Source organism: Nestor notabilis, unplaced genomic scaffold (assembly GCF_000696875.1).
Source record: "Nestor notabilis isolate BGI_N333 unplaced genomic scaffold, ASM69687v1 scaffold27812, whole genome shotgun sequence".
NCBI classification, from domain to species: Eukaryota; Metazoa; Chordata; class Aves; order Psittaciformes; family Psittacidae; genus Nestor; species Nestor notabilis.
The window spans coordinates 1-6,277 of NW_009919171.1; positions in this window are offsets into that span (position 1 = coordinate 1).

The following is a 6,277-nucleotide window of genomic DNA, read 5'->3' on the forward strand; positions in this document are numbered from 1 at the left end:
CCCGTACATCGGGACGGGACGGGCCTTTGAGCCTCCTCAGCGGCTGAGGGCTCGCCCCGCCGCGGGGCAGCAAGCCGACGGGATTGAAGCCGTCCCAGTTCTACTGTAAAGCCTGGCTTAGCAGTTGATCTAGCAGTATGGCAAGCCAGGCCTGTCTGGGTCCTTCTGCCTCCCTGCCCGGCCCGGGTGCTCGGGGGAGCAGCAGCCCCCACTCCGAGCTCCAGTGCGCCTGTCAGGGTGGTGTTTCTGTGTCTTCTCACATTCCTATTTAGTGGATATGTCGATGGGCATCTCGCTTCCACAGCAGTAAGCCGAATCCTGGCACTGACTGCTGTTCTCCTTTTGCAGTTGTAGTGCTAGGGGCCGAAGTCCGTCTCGTAATGGAAAATGTAATGATGTACATAGAACTGACCTAGAGGCTTGCTAGCATTGCCATTTGTGTTTTCTGTGATTTCTGCTTTTTTGGGTTTGGGGTTTGGTTTGTGGGTTTTTTTCATTATGTGTATAGAATATAAACAAGTTAGTTATATTCTCTATATGACAGAAAGAGGGGGAATGGCTTTAACCTGGCAGAAGAGAGATTGAGATGAGATCTTAGGAAGAAGTCCTTCCCTGTGAGGGTGGTGAGGCCCTGGCACAGGGTGCCCAGAGAAGCTGTGGCTGCCCCCTCCCTGGTAGTGTTCAAGGCCAGGTTGGACGAGGCTTGGCGCAACCTGCTCTAGTGGAAGGTGTCCCTGCCCATGGCAGAGGGTTGGATCTGGATGAGCTTTAAGCTCCCTTCCAGTCCAAACCAGTCTGGTATTTTATGATTATATTTGCATTTAGGTTAGAGTTAAAGCTGTGCTGTGAAATAGTCTTTGCCAGTTAAGACAAAGATCTTTATATAAGCAGTGCAGATACACAATTTTAAAATTAGAAGGAAAAACAAAGGAATAGATAAGAGGAAAAAATAAAAAACAGACTAGTTTTCACTGTACAAATAAAGGTACATAACCTTCACTTCAACACAGTTTTGTTTTAAGTGAGTATTTTCATAATTTTTCTTTGAATCACACAGTGGTGTGGGTTGGAAGGGACCCTTAAATATCACCTAGTCTGATGCCCTCTAGCACGGGCAGGGACACCTTCCAGTAGATAAGGTTGCTCCAAGCCCTGTTCAACCTGGCCTTGACAGATTATCCATCACCAGTGATTTATACTTTACAACTTGCATGGAATCTTTTTGTACTTCCCATGTATTTATTGAAAGATCAGTATCTCTTGAACTTTCTGATGGCTCAGTTCAAAAAAAGTTCTTAGGCTCCAGATGTTGTCACCAGCAGGAAATTGCTGGAAGTTGCTCACCTGAGCATTCCTTGGCAGATCTTTTAGATGAACCTATCTAATCTGTGGCTCCAAGCAGTGAACAAAGGGTTTTCATGTTAAAAGGCATAAATTATCTCACAAGATCTAAAACATGCAAAGAGAAAATGAGATAGAAGGGAAGTGAATACCTCACCTCTAATCAGTGCCTTGAAAAGGTAGATACTGTAGAAGTAGAGCATCACCTTGCTGTTTTCTATAGTGTTTAAAAGGATTTGAGATTGTAGGAAAAATGCAAGATAACCTTGATGATCACTGAGAGAAACAATTATGTTGCTAGTTTAGAACTTAAATATAACACTAATGTTTATACCTAACAAAAAGATTATGGCTAGTGTACAAATCTTGCAGGAATTTTTTACTTGTCTATCTTGTTTGTTGGAAGTTTCTCAGTATTCTTCAAGGAACCAAAGATAAGATAGAATCTTTTAATGAGATTTTTCTTGTGTTTTTATGTCAATGTAGGTTAGAATAAAATTCCTCAGTCTTGTGGTGCTTGAATTTCCTCAGAGAAAACAATAGCCATCGCAGCATATCCAGGACTTTGGATTTTCCAGGAATCTACCTTGGTGCATGGCTGTTTAAAACAATTTGTTGTTTTGTAGGATTATCAGTCATGAGCTGTAGTTAATGATGCTTTCTTTTGAGCTCACACTTGACTGTGAGATAGGAAGCAGCTGCTGTCTGTGTATCAGCAAATAGGAGAGAGTAGAGATACAACTCCAGTTTGTTCTCTTTCTCCAAAGAAAATGAGCTGCAACTTGTGGCCATTAGCACTGTGAACAGAGTAATTTTTTACGCATTAATTTCCAAAGGATTTTATCCCTTGGAACTTTCTATCCCATTGTCTTCCAGGCATCCTTATTACATTCTTACTAAGCAACTCAATACTTGTCCTGGGTGAATAGCCAGCTGCTGCTGAACAGCGTATATGCTGCTTCTACCTTTCCTTTATGTGAAAGCAAAACTTGTCTTTGTTTTTCTCCTATTCACTGCCAGTAAGTAGAAAATAAAATGCTATTTTAACTTAAACCGTCTTTGAAAGCCGGTAGAAGCTGCTTAATGGATTAAAGAGTTACCGGAAAAAGAAGGGATTCAGTATAATGGCACAGCTGCTTAATTTGTTTAGAAGTGTATGTATTGCTTACTGACCCTCAGAAATCATGTGTCAAATTCTGCAGTTCTGTATCTGAAAACTCAACAAAACTTTTCCTAGTGGGATTGAGAAAATTGCCACATGCTCGTGGTGTGGTGGATGGGAAAAAGGGAAGAAGCTAAATTAATATTGAAATTGACAGTGAACGCCTCATCTGCTGGAGGGTGGTATTCACTTTCCTTTGTAGCAGCTATGTACAATTGCAGGCAAACAGGAGCACACATACAAAAAGCATCTTAGTGGATTACATTTTGTGTCTGTAATTGCAATTTGATGATGAAGAAAATAAAAAGTTGCAGAGGACTTCACAAAGATGGCTGCTTTCCTTTGACCCTCTCGTTAGGTCTGAGCTCAAGCCCCACATTACTGCTGAAAAAATTTATTTGGGAACTTTCCATGAGGACAAACATTTCTGCTACAATCTTTGTTACTGTCTTGGAATGGTGTTTATAGAAGGAAGGGGAATTGCTCATATAACCAGTTGTAAAAACATTCATTAGTAAATATTGATCCAAACCAAGCCCTTGGTTATAAACATACCAGAATCCGAGACACTGTTATGCAAAAATGCTTCCAGGAATCAAGTACAAAGTTTTGTGTCTGGCTTATTCAACGTTACAAAGAAGAATCGATCTTGATTCAAATTTGCCAGTATCTTTGTTTTTATCATGGCCTAAAGGTAGATAGGATTGAAAACATCTCCTAGTTCATTTTACAGTCTTAAGGCGTCTTTGTATTGTGAATTTATTTTGGAATAACAATGGACAACTTTTTACATGTCAGTATTATAATGCCATGAGGCACTGTATTTTCTTAATAAGAAGCAATTAGAATTTCAGGGAGTTACAGCTGCAGTAACACATTTTTCATCTGATAAAGCCTTTCCTACCTAGCTAATCTGATTTTGCTGGAAATCTGAGGGTTTTACACCAGATCTGTAATGTAAGAAGATGCTAGGACCTCTTTTTCCACCAGCTGTGCAACAACTGACTCACATCCCTGCAGTGGATACTTGCAGCTCAGGCATGCCCCTAACAGTAGGAATAAACACTGCTAATTGAGGAGGAAGCAAGAAGGATTGCTCTCCGTGTACCTTTCTTCCCATCAGAATGACAAGTTTGTCAGAGAGCTGAAAATAAGAGAGGAAAGGAGAAATGCAAGATGCAGTGTGGCTAGGCAGGGATAGTGACACTAGTAAAGTGCTTAGTAAATCTTACACCATCTGTAACTGCACCTGTAAATAGTAATACTACTGTGGAGCTGACATGTTGTGAGTTACTACTTGAAGTGTTCAGTATTGATATTTCTGTGTCAGTTTACAAGAAAATGTGAATATAGCATCAATATTTTGTTTCTGCCATTATAGACAAAGAAAACTATTTCTTCTGCCATTATGCAGTGAGGTTTTTACAAATTTTACCGCACACCTAAACAGGCCAGGAATGATACCACTTGTGAGAAACCATTTTTTTGCTGAGTGCTGAACAGTTCTTACTAAATGTCTTTGACATTCTGTTTACTATTAAACATCCTCATTTTATTCAGTAATAGCATGAGAAGTGTGGATCATGTTTTTCTGTAAGCCATTTAAAATTAAGATTATACATTGTAGATTTTCCATTCATGATCCAAACTCTTAAGTTGAACAAAAAAAGGAAGTTACCATAAAATCATCAATGTCGCAATTCGGTTTTTTGGTTGGCTGCAGCATTAGACACCATGCACATCCACGGTAATAGAATGAATCCCAGCCTGGTTTAGGTTGGAAGGGACCTTAAAGCTCTTGCAGTTCCAACCCCCTGCCACGGTCTACCAGCTACAGCGTTGAATGTTTTTCTGCAGATGCACAGAACTTGGTGTTTAAACTCACCAGAAGTTTTCATTTTCAACTTAATGATCACAGAAAGAAGGTGGAAGCAGCTGGCATCTAAAAATATTACCTGTCTTAGAGATGCTAAGAATCCAAATGATGCACCTGACTTTGCCAAAACAAGAGACCTACAGTGGTGCCTGCCCACTGCCGTGGGACATTCAGAGACTTAGCAGAGCTTTTTGTTGTTCCTTGACTAACCAAATTCGTTTTTTCCTTACAAAGAAGTATTTATTTTTCATGTTTTAAGGAGGTGGTTCTACTATTAATGAACAATTACAAAAAAGTATAGAAATGGTGTACCCAAAATGTTACCTTTTTTTTTTTCAATTCTTAAATAAATACTAGCTTTTTGTGCAGCCTTTAGAACAGAAAGATCATACTATCCCTTTACTGCATGCAGCATCTTCTAAGGTTTTCTGTAAAGATGTTCAGGTACACAGTTCAGCTTTGACTTGCACAGGCTTTCTGTGAAGGTAAGATATTCAGTATTTTTTTCTTGCTGTGCTATGGAGCCAATCTCTAGTTAAGTTTTTGAGTTTTGCTTGTGATTTGGTATGATAGTAGAACTTTCACCACAACATTATTTTCCTAAATTCGTCAAACACTGGCAGATAAAATGTTAGCTATATTGCAGGTGTCAGAAGTATGCAACACAACAAACCAAAAATATTTCAGTATCTTTGTTTTTAAGATCTTCTGACTTTCTCCCATGTCTGTGTTACAAACATACGCTTTTTGCATACTGCTTTTGATAGAGAAAGGATGTTGTGGGGTTCAGAATGTGCTGGCGTGTTAAAATGGCATCTCTCTTCCATTCACACACACAGACCTTTTACTCTTTATTAAGATTTTCATGTAAATGTGAGGTAAACAGACTAGGCAGCGTGGTGAGCAACTGCAGAAGGGAGAGTTAGTTAATATGACAGAAACAATGCTGCTCAGTTACCAAATACACAGGGATGGTAAAAGTTTATGATTAGGCTTTGGTGAACAGAAGGAGAAGCCAGAACTTGCTTACTTATGGGAGAGAATGTCCTTTTCTTTACATGGATATTTTTTATCATTCTGTTTGACTACACTCTAGAAATCTCTAGTGTTAAAATTTTTAGGGCAGGAGAGGCAAAAGAGCTACAAACCAAGACCCGTGTCCTTTTAGAGAGCTCTGTAGCAATGGCTGAGTAACACCTACTCCATTTATAGCTGCAGAAACTCATTAGGTTCCCTGTTACTTAGGAGAATACACCTAGCTTCAGCATGCTAAAAAGGAGATTATAGAGTTTATTGCTGTTATCTAATGGCAGAAGGGAGCAGGGAAAAAAAATCTCAGTAGAATTGTAAACTACAGAATATGCAAAGAAGACATGGAGTAAACAGTATGTTAAGCTTTTACTGTCCCATCTAACGTAAGTCTGTGTTGAGTAATTATATGGACATACAGTTCTGTATACGTAACCCTGATAAAGAGAGCATAATATTGTAACTTCACTTTGTTTTTTCATGTAAAATTTTTTTCTGAAATGCTGCATCTGCCAGCTGCTTATACCAAAAGTTCCATTTTGAAACTCTTGTGTAACTGTTGGTGCAAAGAAGAAGAAATTCAAGTAAGCATGGAATTTCAACATCGTCACTTGAGGTGTCATTTCAGTGTTGGTCTCTGGACTTGAATTGCATTGAAAAAATGAAACATGTTAAAGTCAAGAGAGCTTTTGTAGAAGGAGACAACTGTTTGCATCTGTTAGTTCATTGTCTAGTTGTTTAAATAGATTTGTTCTGTTTTAAACAGATGTATTAGTCTTCAGTTGATTGAAAAGCATACATGTTAGTTCCTACGTGCTATACTTGCCATTTAAATTAAACAACATACTACTTCAGGAAATGTCTAGGGA